Source organism: Anthonomus grandis, chromosome 4, assembly GCF_022605725.1.
Source record: "Anthonomus grandis grandis chromosome 4, icAntGran1.3, whole genome shotgun sequence".
In the NCBI taxonomy this organism is placed as follows: Eukaryota; Metazoa; Arthropoda; class Insecta; order Coleoptera; family Curculionidae; genus Anthonomus; species Anthonomus grandis.
In genome coordinates this window covers 8,333,454-8,350,395 of record NC_065549.1, presented here as the reverse complement: position 1 = coordinate 8,350,395, position 16,942 = coordinate 8,333,454, and the positions used below count along the sequence as shown (strand labels likewise).

The following is a 16,942-nucleotide window of genomic DNA, read 5'->3' as shown; positions in this document are numbered from 1 at the left end:
GTATTTCAAGCTATTGAAAAACTTATTCCAGGCTTTTGAATTAGATTATTCAGTTCAGAAATCTCATTCTTTGCCCTCTGGAATCAAGGAGGTTAGTTCTGTTTCAGTCAAAAGTGTTAAATTTACTTCTGATGGTCATTAAAAAAGGTTCATTATCTCTAAAATAGTGTCGGCAACATCAAAGGAACTAACAAAAATCAAGGTATTTGTTGCAGTTATTAGGATTTATGCCTAACAAACGTTGACTCCACTTGAAAGTGCGATGTTCAAAATTAAATCTTCTCTTTGGCCTCTAGAGTGAAGCATGGTCCTGTCTCAGTCAAAGGTATCAAAAATACTGTTGAAGTCACCTTATAAATTCTTTGAAAGTTATTTTTCTTGATTTACCTATGACCAACAAAGGTTCATTAGCTCGGTAACATGTGACGGTAACATGAACGGAACATCAAAGAAATTGATAAAAATCGAGGTTTGTAGTGAACTACCCAAGTAACAATTTAGGTTCTAAAAAGGTTATAAATAACTCCTAGAACCTGTTTAAGAAAAATTATGGATTATGCCATTAAGCACAAACAACGTTATTTATTAGCCCGCATAACCTCCTGTAGTAAAAAAAGGCCCAGCCCTAAAGAGGTTGTCGTTGCCAATAGGCCCTGGCTAATTTGAAACCAGATCGCATATCACAGAACCTATATAGCTAATAGAAATAACCTTTATCAAACCCGAAGATGCCTAAGAGTAACCTGTGTAGAACCTGAAAGCTTTTACGCCTACCTGTTTAAAACCCTTTAGCAAAGTCCTTTTAGACTTTTAGGTGGTTATATAGTTTGGCCTGTTCGCCGGCTTTTGGCATTTCAAATACATATTGAAGTATTAAAATTTTGCCATTTAGTTTTAAATTTGATACAGCCAGGGTAAAAATAAGACAACGCCAAAATAAAAAGCAATGGCGACATTTCCAGTAAGTATGACTTTATTTTAGGAAAAAATATATAATACTGGAATAGATGACCGATTTTCATTGCGCACACCAGTTTCTTGAAAAAGTTGGGTGTAATTTAACTGTAAAACACGCGCGCCTTTGATATCTTACAAATTAAACATTATTCAGTGCCAATAAAAAAATAAAAAATTAATATATTTTTATTTCTGAGATGCTTTAGTGATAATATGTACTTAAATGCTCCAGTGTCTTTATATATTATCTAAATTATTTACATATTACATTATTTTTGCCTGTATTTGAATAGCTTATAAAAATGGAAGAATCACATTTTTTCTTCAAAATGGACGCCTAGCAGGGTATGCTTTTAAGCTGCTATAATAACTTAAGTAAGTATCAAAAGCTATGTCGTAGGACAAAAGGCTTAAAAAAATGCCAGTGGGTTTTAAAAAAAGCTAAAACAGGGCTAACTAGCATCTTCCAGGACTTATAGGCCACTTTTAAGAACCAATTAGCTGGCAAAGTCTGGGCGAATTTCAATAAATGGCGTTTAGGCATTTAGTAGGATCTATTGGCATTATTTATTACTACGCGGGATTTCTTGAGTCTTCTTTATTGCAATTCAGTTTGCGTTTGGTTTTGGTGGTTCCAGTTACTGTGAAAATAAAAGTCTGATTTTTTTATCGTTCAAATTGTATACAGGGCTGTATTTAGGTACATAAAAAGGTAAGTTCATTTTAGTTCATATAATAAAGATAGGCAAAGCGATTTTGATAAAGATAAATACAGATTGTTGCAAGTTTAGAGGTTATGAGTATCAAATCATTTTTCTTTTAACACACCCATGCAATATTTCAATTCAAAGTATATTAGCACCCCAAAAAAATTGAAGAAATATAATGATTGTAAGATTGTATGTATTTCCAATAATTTAATACGATGTGAATCCCCGAAAGTCAACACTGTCAGATGTTATTTGCTGCCAACAATCGACGACAACCAACCTAATGCGAGGCGATCCGGTGTTGCCATGACTTGTTGCTAAAGGACCGTTTATACTTAATATTAACGCTAACGCTATGGGATCGTTTAAATTTTTGAGTAACGTTCGGATTCATGCTTATTCGTGCTGTTGCGGATAAACGTCACGAATAAGTCGTGAACGTTCACAACACTAGTCATAACAAATTATATTTTTTATTTAATTTTACTCTTTTTTAATGGGTTTTGACTTTTTAAAGTTAAAAAAAAAGCTTCAACAATAAAGGTAATTTATGTTTAGATTTATATTCTTTATAAATTTTGGATTTTTTTTATTAGTAAATTTAATAAATACAAAAATATAATACATATAAAAAGCAGATTTTTAAATATTTAAAACTTAAAAATTGTATAGTATTGGACTTCATATTTTGGTATGTTTTTGGTTACTGTGAGCAATCATACCTACTTTAATCCTTGTATTAACACTACATTTTTGTCTTTGTAATAGTATTTTAGATTGAATTAAGTTGATTAGGTACTGGAAAACATATTGGATCAAACTTTAACCTAAGCAATATTTTTTTTTAGAAAATGCCATTTAAAGTGGTCCAAACTATAGAACGGGGAACGATATGTCAGCAGTCGATTTGTCAATATTGACCTCCCGCAATATCCCGTAAATTTTTTTACATGGAGTAGCCAGAGGTTCTAGGGTCCTTCGGAAACTTGACCTCTGTATTTTTATTTAAAATTTTTCATGGCAACGTGTCTAATGTTATATTTCAGTGCCCAATCTTTTAAATCTTGACTAAAACCAAATTTCTTAAAGTCATCAATTTTATCATCTTCATTCCAATCCATCGATGAACTTGGTTGTTCTGAAGCCAGTTTTTCTGTTAAGTCACTGGTACTGGCATCGTGAATATCTGATTCTAGAGGATCAGGTTCAATGCCAAGACCGCCATCAGTTAAATTACGAGAATTATCTTCTTCCGGTGTATCTATTGCAAACAATTTTTTTTACGTTATAATCTACCAAAATTGTCAATATTTTATTTGTCATATTTACCTGACCAGTTGTAATTCGTTGGAAATTTCGCTTCACTTTTCTTTTAAAATTACCACTTCTTATTTTGTGCCAAGACATCCCTGTATTCTAAGAATAAATGACGTAGAATTTAATAGTCGCGACCGTCCGCAAACTGTGTTTTATTGTGACTAGTTGGTTAATAAAGTTATCTTATTATCCATATGCAAGTCCTTTAGGTGTTAAAAAAATGCTATATTTTCCGGAATAGGCCGTATAAAGTGCCAAATAGTTAGGCGATTGATTCAAGGCCATATGGTTCTGAATAGGTAATTTTAATGCTAAAATCGTTTTATAATGGAATTTTGATTGCCAAATTAATGCTGAAATATAACCTCTCCAAAACCTTATTATCTCAAAACCATCAAGCCCTCGTTTATGGCCATAACAACGTTATTGTTGACACTTGACTAGAACTAATTAGATTTTTAATTTACTTAAGGTTCCTAGTTCCTATTAGCACAAAATTTAACCTAAATAGTTCCATCAAGCAAGCCAATGACTATTGCATAACCTTGGTGCGGCTAAAAGGCAACTTTAAAAACCAACTGCTTGAGAAAATGTTACTTGGGTAGTAAGTGGCATAAGGATTCAATTCAGGAAATATCATTGTTTGGCCTCTGGAATCAAGGAGGTTAGTTCTGTTTCAGTGAAAAGTATTTCATTTACTTCTAATGGTCGTTAAAGAAGGTTCGTTATCTCTAAAAAAGTGTCGGCAACATCAAAGGAACTAACAAAAATCAAGGTATTTATTGCAGTTATTAGGATTTATGGCTAACAAACGTTGACTCCACTTGAAAGTGCGATATTCAAAATTAAATATTCTCTTTGGCCTCTAGAGTGAAGCACGGTCCTGTCTCAGTCCAAGGTATCAAGAATACTGTTGAAGTCACCTTATAAATTCTTTGGAAGTTAGTTTTCTTGATTTACCCATGATTAACAAAGGTTCGTTAGCTCGAAAACATGTGACGGTAACATGAAAGGAACATTAAAGAAATTGATAAGAATCGAGGTTTGTGCTGAACTAGTAAGCGGCATTAGGATTCAATTCAGGAAATATCATTGTTTGGCCTCTGGAATCAAGGAGGTTAGTTCTGTTTCAGTCAAAAATGTTAAATTTACTTCTGATGGTCGTTAAAGATGATTTGATACCTCCAAAAAATGTCGATAACATTGAAGGAATTGGCAAGCTTCGAGGTGTTTGGTGTAGTCATAAGGATTTATAAAGAACGAACGTTGATTCCACGTAAACATGCGATGGTTAGTCCTGTTTCAGTTAAAGGTATCAAGGCTACAGCTTATTCCAGGCTTTTGGATTAGATTATTCAATTCAGAAAATCTCATTCTTTAGCCTCTGTTTCAGTCAAAAGTGTTAAATTTACTTCTGATGGTCGTTAAAGAAGGTTCGTTATCTCTAAAAAAGTGTCGGCAACATCAAAGAAATTAATAAAAAATCAATTCCTTCCAGGCTTTGTAAGTCATTTTAAGGCCCCTCGAAATGATTTAAAGTAATTTTTCCAGGATTATAGGAACACTTTAGTGTCTTTGTAAAGCAGCAGTCATATTTTATGTGGTCTAGGAATTTAAAGAAATGTTTATATATTCTATAATTATTTATATTTTTTAGATATTTAAAATTATTATAAAAATATTCCAGGAAATTGAGGTAATTTTAAACTTTTTTCCAGTCTTTTAAAGTTCCCTTTAATTGAAGAAATTGTTTGTGGATTGTTGACATTTTTTTCTCGTTAATATATTTGTCCGAAAACGCTGAAACGTGTGAATTTTCAAAATTTAATTCTGAATAATAATTGAGTTTTAGGCACTTTGTGAATTTTTTGGTAAATAATGATAAATAATAATACTTTTCTTAAAAATCAACTTTCTTTTTCTGTATTTTGTACATATTTGAAAAAATGCTATGTGATGATAAAAATGTGCTATATGTCCAGTCAAATTATTTCAGGAAAATATATACGAATTTTGACTGATTTTGGAGTTATAAGCCTTTCGTTCAAATTTTTAAGAAAAATAACTCCCTCAATAATCTTTTTTTCTGATACCTTTTATATTTGAAAAAAACATTAAAACAAGCGTCCATTTAAACCGTTTGAAGAATACATATAAAAAGTTCAATTAAACTGGTTTTTTGAGTATGCTTTTCACTTTTAAAAAAACGGTTATATATCTTCCAAACATATGTCCTTTGGATAAGCTAGAACCAATGATGCTTCGTTAACTCCTGGTCTAAAAAAAAAATTACGGTAACATCAAAGCAAATCAAAAATCGAGCAAAAAATCAAGTAGGAATTTTGTTCAGATATTCCCATTTACAGCCAAGTATTCCTTTATGAAATAATAATAAAATATTACTTTTCTGTAGATACACACATTTTTCTGTTATTTTTGCGCTAAACTATTTTAAAGAACGATTATTAAATCATGCCATTGATTCATATAATCATAATGGTTTTTTATCCCAAGTCCCTATGAAGAGTTATTTATTACTGCATTTTATGCCTTAGCGCACTCTACTAGAAGTGGTGGCAAAAGACTTAAAGGATGTTAATGGAATGATTTCTTAAGTAGGTCAAATTATTGAGTCATTATAAGATGATTCGGATAGTAATAGAACATTGAACTTCAATAAAGATGAAGAGAACTATAGTGACACTACCTACGACAAATTTTATAATTGTGAGAGATGATTCATATAATGAAACAATGGGGTCATTAGTGGGTTATAATTATCTACTACTATTTTTTGCATATAACTAGGAATGCACGATTTTCAAAATAAATTAATATTGGTTTCATTTTATGCATCAGCATAATCGCATAAAAAATTATTTGTTCCTACAAAGAATACACGCATCAGCAGAAGAGCGGAATAGTTGCAGATAAAGAAAACAAAATGCAAAGGAGCTTGGTCTATTGGCGATTCCTTGAAAGATCCCACGATTCGGAACGAAGATAGAAGACGACTTATGTTCGGCCGTGTTTTAAAAAGAAGAAGGAGTTTGATCGGATCAAAATTACGACAAGGGGGAAGCAAACCGGCGAGAGATTTCCCCGATAAGATTTCCGTACGTCGCGTTTTGTTAAAATGTTGTATATTAAACCATTAGGAGAACTCAATTTAATCTGCCATCAATAAGCAATACTGCCATATTGCGAGGACATCGTCAATATTTTTGTTGCATGTGTTTAATGATTACCGAGTACTTAGGTGGCCGCTATTTTTTTTTTTTTAATTTATAAACTATCGGTCTGAGTATTGCGGGTTTTTTTTCCGGACAATAAAAATTCCGCAGAAAAATGCTGTACATGCACGGACGACACGAAGATGGTCAGCATCACTAATGTAAATTCTATTTCAACAATATCGGAGATGAGTACTCGGAAGTCGTACTGTGTCGAGAAGTAGACTGCCTGTAATGGCGGTACCTATATATAAGAAGACGAATATGGCACTGGTGGTCAGGTGGACAATGATGGACTTTTAATCTTTTGAAGACACTGGCGTACTATGATGGATATTTATTCATTAAATTTATTTATTAATGAGTTCACTTCACATGCTTTTTTTTAAATTGAATAATGCCATTTATTAATTGCACTTATATTAAATATGATGAATAACCATAAGCCATAAGAAAACGATAAAAAAATCATATTTTACAATTCAGGGAATTGAAGGAGAAATACATGTAAATGTTTAAAATAAAATGAAGAAGTAATTTAAATAACAGGGATTCCGTCAACATTTAGTTTTAAAAGTGGGTTTATATGAATAAAGTTAAAAGAATGGGGCCTAATATATACTCTAAATGTATCCGCCAATCTTACAGCAGTATTAACTGTTATAATTAAAGCAATTTTACCATGTCAGAATGTGAATTTACTATATTTATTAAATTAACCTAAATAATACTAGATTTAGGAAAATCACAGCTTTTTTACTGTCGATATAGTCATTTTGCATAAAAATTAATCCATATGGTTAAAAAACCCGGCACTCTAACAGAACGTCACGAAAATTACAGAAGCCCGTAAAACTGATTGAAATACGGTTAAAATTCCCTGCTTACATTATTATAACATCACAGGTACCTGTAAATTCGAATGTTAGGCAGCTTGCATCTTAGTAAGCCAAATGCAAGATCGAAATTGGTATATGAATAGAGGTACCAAGAGAATAGGTTATTTTATTAGACCAAACGTCCCTGCAAAAAAAATTTACAAAAAGAAACTCGTTAATAGAAATGCTGGGTGCTCTGCATTAACGTGGAAACCACTAATAGAAAATGATGCTATAGTAATTCGAAAGTAATTATTAATAGTATTGGACCACACCAAGTTTAAAGATTTGTTAGAACAAACAAACAAAGAGATTTCCTAACAAATACTGATCCGCCTACAATTGGGAGTATTAAAAAAGAATGGCCTTTACTAAGCTCTATTTTGATATAGTATAAGAGGTTTACAATTTTTGACGAAGATCAGAACGAAATCGTTCTGCAGTCACTGAGGATACTGGCACATTACTTTAAAGAAGATTTGTCGACCTTTTGTTATCAATTTGACGTAAGTACAGTCTGTAAATATATAATTTTTTAATAGCTTACGGTTTTTTTTTTTTTTAAGAACATCAAACCTGAAAGTCAAGAAATATGGAATCGCATAAGTTTTGGAATTATATTAAAATTTGTATTTCGTTGTTTTGTTTACATTCGTTTAGTATATGTACCATTAAAAATAAACTTAGTGAAATTAAGTTTTTAAACATTAACAAACTTTAACAAAACATGTAGTTCAAAAAGCAAACACAATAAGGGGCCCATATTGTTTTTCATGCATGTAAGCATGTTAAATGTTTATAGCTTAATAAATCCTAATATTTTAAGGTTAATTCCATTAAGTTTATCTTTTATCCTTTGTTTCACTACAAAATACATTTGTTATGTTAAGATATGTTTAAATAAATGTATAAGGAAATATGTTTTTATTTCTTCATAAAAGCTTTTAGTTTGAGATAATCTCACAATTTTTAAACGAATTTTATTTAAGAAATATTACAGCAAAAATATACCAAATCTAAATATAAAATAAAAACACAGAAAACATACCAGCTTTTTTTAACCAAAAATATTATAGTAAATTTATAGGGTCTCTGAAAAATGCTTAACCTTTTTTACAGGATTTTTACTGATATAATCGTTGAATTTGCATTAAAACCATTGTAAAAGTACAAGACTACAGTAAATCATTAGTAATATTGCTTAAAAATTACTATAATTGTTGCTTACATTTTACATAAGACCGCAGTAAAATTACAAAACAAGAAATTCACATTTTTACAGATATTTTAAATTTACAGTACTAAAATAAGTTTACCACTTCTTTTTTTGGCAACATATGATCTACTAAATTTGCTGTAAAATTACCACATTTTGATTTTCAGTGTAGACCCTTAAGAGTTACCGGTTTAAACTTAGATCATTTAAAATTTTAAAGGTCAAACAGACCCAAATTTTTAGCTGCTACACCAAAATGTAATTTTAATTCAACATCGAGGTCGTAATCTTTTTTTTCGATTTGAACTTTAAAAAAAAATACGCTGTTATCCCTAAGGTAACTTTATCCTATAATCTTAAATAAAGGATCACTCAGTTATAAATTTATGATTTTATTAAGAAAAAATTCATTTAATTTTTCAATCACCCCAATTAAATACTAAATACATTAAAATCCTTAAATCCTAAAAGATTAAAACAATTTTAGTATAAAACTCTATAGGGTCTTAATCTCTCTAAAAATTTAAGCTTTTTAACTTAAAAATAAAATTGAAGAAGTAGTCCATACTTGCAGTGGAGTTAATATGTCAAAGGGTAACTAAAATAGTTTCGGTCATCCTCCACTAAATTATTGAAATTTAGTAAAAAATAAAACTGTAATTAAATTAAATAGAGACAGCTATTTCTGATTCAACCCTTTATAGAAGCCTCTAATTAAGAAACTAATGATTATGCTACCTTTGCACGGTTAAGGTACCGCGGCCATTGAAATTACTCATTGGGCAGGTTAGACTTTAAATTATCCCCAAAAAGACATGTTTTTAATAAAAAGGTAGAATTTTTTTTGCCGAATTCCTTCATTTTACGTAAAAAAGTCACTAAATATAAAAATAAATCATTGTAGGTACCCATTTTCAATATTCAGGCAAAGGTAAAATGAGACTGCAGGATTTTTATTTTAACTTAACCTATGACTCCACTGCAAGTATGGACTATTTCTGGCGAACTTATTACTTTGTTAGTTTTTGTGTGGTGTTTTCTCGATGACGGATAGATCAAGGAATAAATAAAAAGGTAAACGAAACATAGACGAGTTAAACCCTTCTTTGCCAGGTGTTAAAAGGAATTGCTTCCAAGATATTAGGACAATAATATAAATCATTCAAAATCTTATAAAATGTTAAAACATTAGAATGATGCCGCCTGATTTCAAGATTAGGGATATTGAACTGCATACCGATAGCATTATATTCGATGTAATAATTGCGAAAAATATTAACATCAGCTCTATAAGCAAGATATCTTAAGAATCCTCTCTGTATAGCTTTAATGTATTCATCAATATGACAATCATAGTACCGTAAAGTCGGGTGACTTTGATCCAGTTTTAAAGTTTGTCTAAATTTTGTCTAAATCACAAAAAATGCAAAAATTTTTATTAGTTTTATTTGAGTCTTAATGCATTTAATTGAAATATCTAAAATATCTAGCTATGTAACTAAGTCCTATTTCAAAAAAAAAAATAAATAAAAAGTAGGTGTGCAATGTCGCCCTCAAGAATCGGGTGACTTTGTTCCATACAATATTTTATGCTTATTTAGGTTAGTTTTAAAGATTGGGGCAAATACACCCATTCGGATGGATATATTTGACTCATTTAACAAATATAATTTGATTTTTTTAGATTGTCAGAGAAGGTATGTTTGGTAAAACATAATTATGGCAAAAAAAATAAAAAAAATATGAAAGCCAACAAATTTCTTTATTTAAACAAAGTTTTAAACATAAAATTATCCCTGTCTATGATAAATGGATCTCCACAGACATCAAAATATGCCACATGGTAGGAATTTCGTAAGGGCTGTTCAGGCCACTTCCAAATATTTTTTTTAACATGGACCATTTCTAAAACCCAGCCAAACCGAATGTCCTTGGCATACCCATTAAATTTGCCAGGAAAAGAATCTAGAGAATTGGATTCGGTAACAATTACGTAGTCACCGATAGAAAAAAAATCTTCATTTTCTGACGAATTATCCTTGTAAACTAAACTGGAACTAGAAATACTTGTGTCTGAATCCGATTCATATTTTGTTTTCTTCTTTTTTTCGATTTTCGATAAGCCGCTGGTTCCAGGCTCATTAGCATTTACAACTTCAATCGGTTCAGGCATATTATTTATTTCTGCAAGAAAATTATCAATTTCTTCTTCAGCAGCCTCCAAAGTCATCTCATCTATATTTTCCCTTGAATTCAGTGTCTGTATGTTATTTTTCTTATTGTTATTTGTGTTTGTTTTTTCCTTTTTTTATTTTCATTTGTTTCTGCTTTCTTGGATTGGATTGTGTGCTTTCTGCTATTTTGCGATTTTGAAGATCATCCGAGCTGATACTTTTTCCAGCAGTTACCTCCGTCTGCGTTTTTGTTTTGGTTCAGAGTTTATTTCTCTATTTTTTTCCAAAAAATTAATAACCACATCACTTACCCTTGCTGCTATTTCGACGGGATTCTGCTGATTTCTGTTGTAACTTGGAATTCTCTCTAACACTTGTTGTTTGTCGAGTGGGAAAATTCCGCATTTTCGGAAGCCGTTTTCAAGATTTTTTCCACCCTGTTTACTAACAGCCTCCACTAGCTTTTTAAGGAGTTGAGAAAAAATGCTTTTGAGCATGGAGCCAGTATTGATGTTGTGGATCTTGAAATCGAGTAGAATTTTCCGCCAAGCTACCTTCATGGGATGAAAATAGGCTACGTCTAGGGGTTGCGTTAAATGGGTGGAGTTGGCAGGAAGACACAAAAATGAAATATTTTCTCGTTCGCAATTCTGAATAACTGTGGGTGAAATATGGGAGGATAAGTTATCGCCTATAATCACTTTTTTGCCAGGAATCTTTTTTAATTTGGGTGGAACCAGAGAAATAAACCAGTCTTCAAAACACAACGAATCAAACCAACCGCTCTTGGATCTGTTATATCGCGAATTATCTGGACCATTCTCTATCCAGGTTGACCATAGCTTGTCTGATTTATATACAACGTAGGGAGGAAGCACGTCGCCAGCAGCGTTACCGCAAAACATAATGGACACCGAAGATTTGCTAGTATTTAAGACCCTCTCGATATATTTGACCCGGATCGTCACTTAGATTCGTTTGGTCATAGTTCCAAATATAATATGGAACTATGTACTAATAACATAATAAGAGAGAGTGCAAATATGTGAAGTAAATGCATCTTCTTCAATTTTCAAATCGGCTGACCACCTATTAATTTTGTGTGTCTATTTTTAATTTTTTTTTATTGTCCCAACTGGAACTTTAAATTGTAGGGCAGCCTTTCTCTGAGAGAGTTCTCTGTTTTTTACTGCTTCTGCGGCTCTATTTTTTGATGTTTTTCGATCATAAAAATAGAGCAAAGCGTACTTAGTCTATAGGCAACCCGAAAAAATAATTACTCAGCACAAATTATATGATCTTCAAAATTTAAATATTTCGCTCGTCATATAAAATATTTTTTAAATATGTGTGAAATGGAAGAAGAATGTGTATTACTTCGTCATATATGTAGGTTTATGTATAATTTAAGAATTTTTTAAATTAATTTTGTTATATTTTATTTTTACAAAAAACAAACGAACCAAAGAGCAATTAAAGTAACGTCAAACAGTGTGAAGATCTACACTATTTCTAGTGATAAATCCAAGACTACGCATACTACTGTTAATAACATCCAAAATTTGTGGTAAAAAAAAGTAGCTTGGCATCGAAAAGAACACCTAAATCTTTAACTGTACCAACTGACCTAAGCTCATTATTTTGGCTATGTATTGATAATTAATAATTTTATTAGATTCACCAGACGAAAACTTCAGTTCCAGACTATCTCTAGATTTTAGGACCTTCGCACTTAATCTTAAAAGAATTCCTGATATCTTTGAAAACTATTCCCACTGCACTGCAATGATGCCAGACCATAACTTAATATATAAACCTGTGCTTTGCTCTTCTTCTTTTAATTTACGACGACGATCGCCTCGGAATTGCCTGAAAAACCACCCGGTTTAGCTCTTAAATCCTGCTCTCCTGCTGCTTGATGGTTTCTTAATTAACCGCAAATCCGGCTCAACGAGTAAACACACACACCAACATGCTTAAGAAATTAGATATTGTAAATTATTATTAATGTTAGTAAATATTCCATAAAAAAATAATTTAAATTAAATAGTGTTATGAAATCACGATCTTGTCTTTAATATAAATTTGAAAAAATAAATAAAATAAAAAAGTAATTTTGCACTGCATCCCTGGTGGGGATCGAACCCACGACCTTTGGATTAGAAGTCCAACGCGCTATCCTCTGCGCTACAGGGACGTACGTCCGCCTTTTCCAAAATAGTGAGCATATGCTATAGAAGTCATCTCGGTGATTTTTTACTTTATCGGAATAAACGAATGTGACGTATTTTTCCTATTAAAGCCCTAAAAACAAATAAAGCAATCCCTACAAATATTCTCCCTCAAAATAGTAATGTTAAATTGTTGCTTGACCCATAACATTAATAATTATAATAAATATGATAGGAACCTGTATTATATTGACGAGAAATCTAATCGTATGGTCATATGGCTTAAGACTGTCGCGTACAGATGGTGCTAGCTATATAATTAAATAAAACAGGCCAGAGAAAATTCGTAAAAACTCAATTTATTTGTTAAATAATGTTTTCCTTTTTATAATATAAGAATATCATAGGAATTAGAGACAATTTAATAATAATTTAAAAGTGACAGCGCCTTAAGAGTTTAACTGTCAATGTCAATTGTCAAAGGGGATATCGAAATGTCACTTGGGTACTTCCAGGGCCGTACTTAAATTGGGTTATGACGTTTATAGGCCTAACCCAAAAGAAAAAGTCTTTTATATAGACACACATCTTTCGCTTTATAGTATATATAGGTACTTTTACCGTCGCTATCGGTGCAACACGTGCCCGCAATCTATTTAATTTATGTATAAACAGTAATTGGCATAATTATATTAATGATTACGCCGCTCCTAGTAATTATACGGCCGTTTGCCTAGGCAAGGCAACTGCTCTTTCATATTCGTGATGAACCGACTTTGTCGTGCTACTTTTAACAGATATATAATTTCCTTCTGGTTTTAAGTAAATAATAACAATATTATTTATTGTTAAATACAATATATAAGTACATTAGAATGATACCTATATATTTACAAAAAGAATTTTATTTTTAAATCATAAAGGACTGAGACAGGGATATGTCCAAAAAATCGGCCAAAAAAAAAAACACAATTTTAGAATGATGCCGGGAATATTTTTTCCACACAAGAGATAATGTATGAAAAAAATCTAAAATTATTCCTGTTAAAAAAAATTATAAAAATCTTATCGATAACTATCCATTCTTATATCAAATCTTTCTGACCAATTTGGGTTTTCATCTCGTTTAACTTCTCTTATCTCTTCTTATCTCACTAAACGTCCTCAATAGGTTGAATGCTTCGGACATAGCTCACCTGAAATATTCGCTCCTTCAGGCGGACCACAAGGTTGCACATTGGGACTCCTACTTTTCAAATCATTTATTAATACCATTTCTAAGGACCTAGAAGTAAACAGCTTATTATACTGTGATGATAAAAAATTATACTGTAGAATTGATACTATTGAGGACTGCATTAAACTCCAAGCAGCCATTTACTCAGTAAATGAATGGTGCAAGATTAACAACTTGCCTTTAAATGCTGTGTAGTCTCCTACTCCTTAAAAAAGAACTGTGTTACTTACCAATACAAAATTGATAATGTGATACTGCCAAGATCAACCCACTTCAAAGACTTGGGAGTCATTTTTGATAGCTCACTTTCATTTAGTTTTCATATCGAAGATATCATAAAAAGAAGTTATAAAATGCTGGGTTTTGTTATCAGGAACTATCCATTCTTTGAGAATATCTCTAGCATTAAACTCCTGTACTTTACCTATGTTCGTTCAATTTTGGAATATTCTTCCCAAGTCTGGTCGCCACATTATCAGAACCATATTGAAGAGCTTGAAAATATACAGCGAAAATTTCTGAAATTCCTTTGGTTTAAATGTGAAAGAGTGTACCCGAAAATCGGCTTCTTACATGATCGTTTTCTTGAAAGATTTCAGGTAAAATCTTTACAGTAAAGAAGGGATTCGGCAGATTTACAGTTCTTACATAAATTAATTAATGGCGTAATTGACTCGCCAGAGATCTCGCAAGTTCTAAATTTACACACTCCATCAGGTCGCAGTTCTCAAACTTTTTACCTTTTATACCTCAAACCAACATTAGAAAATTTTCGCTTATACGTAGAGCTTGCAATACATACAACTCTATACAAAATCAATGCGATATATTTAACTGTAGCCTAGCCGAAATTAAAAGAATTCGCTTAGTTTAGATAATCTTGTTTTCTTCTTTTTATATTATATTTATTAATAATTTATCATATCTGTAATATTAATTTAACTTTGATAAGATGATTTCATGTTTATATACGTCGTTTCCACTTTATTATTGGAGTTTCGCTGTTGAGTGATGTAAGTAAATAAATAAATATTAAACAACTGAGACAGGAATATGTCTTAAAGATCGGCCCAAAAGTCGAGATTTTTCCCTTCTAAGACCTATATCCTAGACGCAGTTTTAAGATGACCGAATAATTAGAATAAACTGCAATAGAAAAAGTTAATTTTAGAATGGTACCAGGAATAATAAAAGACCCGAATATGCCCGAAAAAACGGCCAAAAAGTCGAGATTTTGCCCCTTCTAAGACGTGTATCCTGGACGCAATTTAAAAGTAAGCAAAGAATTATTATAAAATGAGTGTTTTCATTTATAATTGGATAAACTGCAATAAAAATAAAAAAAAATTTAGAATGATACCGGGAATAATAAACAACTGAGAAAGAGATATGTCCGAAAGACCGGCCCAAAAGTCGAGATTTTGCCTCTCCTAAGACCTATATCCTGGACGCGTATTTACATACTATACTACAGCACAGAGCCCCATAGAACTCGGCGGCTCTGCAGTGCAGTATAATATGTAGTTAGGTAATGCGCTTATTTATCACTACATACTATAATACTACGCTACAGAGCATTAGAAAGAAAAATGTTTTTGTGATTTGTTTGGTGCTGTAAAATTGGTAGTAACACATTTAATTATTGTGTAATTATTTATGTTGTCATTATTATTGAATTTTGTTTTTTTTTGCTGGCGATTTCGATATACAGGATAAAGGATGTTTAAATATTTAATGAATATGATGCGACTGGAAAATTTGAAAACAAATACCTAATGTTGTGAAGGTGTGTTGTATTTTAAAAATTTTAATAGTGGCTTCTGGGCTTTTAAAGGTACGTTAATACAACTTTTAAATACGTACGCGTAAAACGTAATTTCTTTAGTCCATTCCTAAATTTGGTTTAATTTTAAAATATAGGTTTTACAGATTTATATTTTGTATCATTAATCTTCTTGCATGGATAATACAAGGGAATAAACTTTTCTGAAATAGCGAAAAATGCCCTTATGTTGGTAAAAATGTTCAACGTAGCCACACATTGAACCACAAAATAGTAATAGCGCAAAAGTTGATTTATATTATTCTGCAATTCATATGAATTAAGAACTAAATTAAAGACTCCTTCAGTGGTTAAGCTTGACCACGTTAAGTATTCTTCTAAAGTTTGCTTTAAATTTTTTTGCAATTTTAGAATAGTTTGCAAGCTGCTTTGAATTAGGTGTACCAAGTAAGGATACGACTGTAAGGGATTATTTTATTAGATTAATCTTAATAGAAAAATAAAAAAGATTTATAGGTATTAAACAAATATTTATTAAAAATAAACACAGGTACTTGACGTAAGATAAAAATAAAATATCTCAGTCTACCAAATTTTATCTTAACCTTATTATCTAATTAGTTGTATTAGTATCTAAATTAGTAATTTTATTATAGTTAGTTAGCCTAAAACAAACTTTTTACCGAGATTTGGTATTTTGGCGATTGCAGTCCATAGCTTGGTTAAGTGACCTTGGAACCTTGCGTCTTCGGATGATTTTTTTATTTTTTGCTGGCCTTCCTGCCTGAATTCTTTTTGATCCAGATGTCATTCCAGGTCTTTGCGATCTTCTACTTGTGGACGTAGGCTGTACTTCAATAATTTTTCCATGACGAATATTCTTCATTCTACTAAATAGATTTAGCAGCTCCGATAAGGTTTTTATTTTTTCTAATGTTTTGTTCACTTTCACATATTTGTTGCTTCAGGAGTTGAGTCTCTTTTGACCATCTGTACGAGATTTGAAAAAATTTTGACTTAATTGTTCTACCGCAACTTCTTTTCTCTTAAATAGATCATCTGGATGTGATCCAGATATGAAGGCAAATTTTGAACAATATCTTGTTGAAAAAGCGTAAGTGTGTCATCTTTTTCTTCACTGTTATTTTCATTTGTGTGTGATGGATATTTCTAACATCACTTTTATGTTAGAAATATCTATCCGTTAAGGCTCCGAGGTCACGAAATTAACTTGTGCCCTACAATCGTCAAAACGCAATATATCAC

General features: G+C 31.4%; 1 non-coding gene across 1 annotated transcript; it reads right to left on the bottom strand.

Moving 5' to 3' along the window:
- Positions 1–12,609: 12,609 nt before the first annotated feature.
- Positions 12,610–12,682, bottom strand: Trnar-ucu (transfer RNA arginine (anticodon UCU)). The gene has a single exon. It is a non-coding gene; the product is annotated as a tRNA-Arg (tRNA).
- Between the last annotated feature and the right edge of the window lie 4,260 nt (positions 12,683–16,942).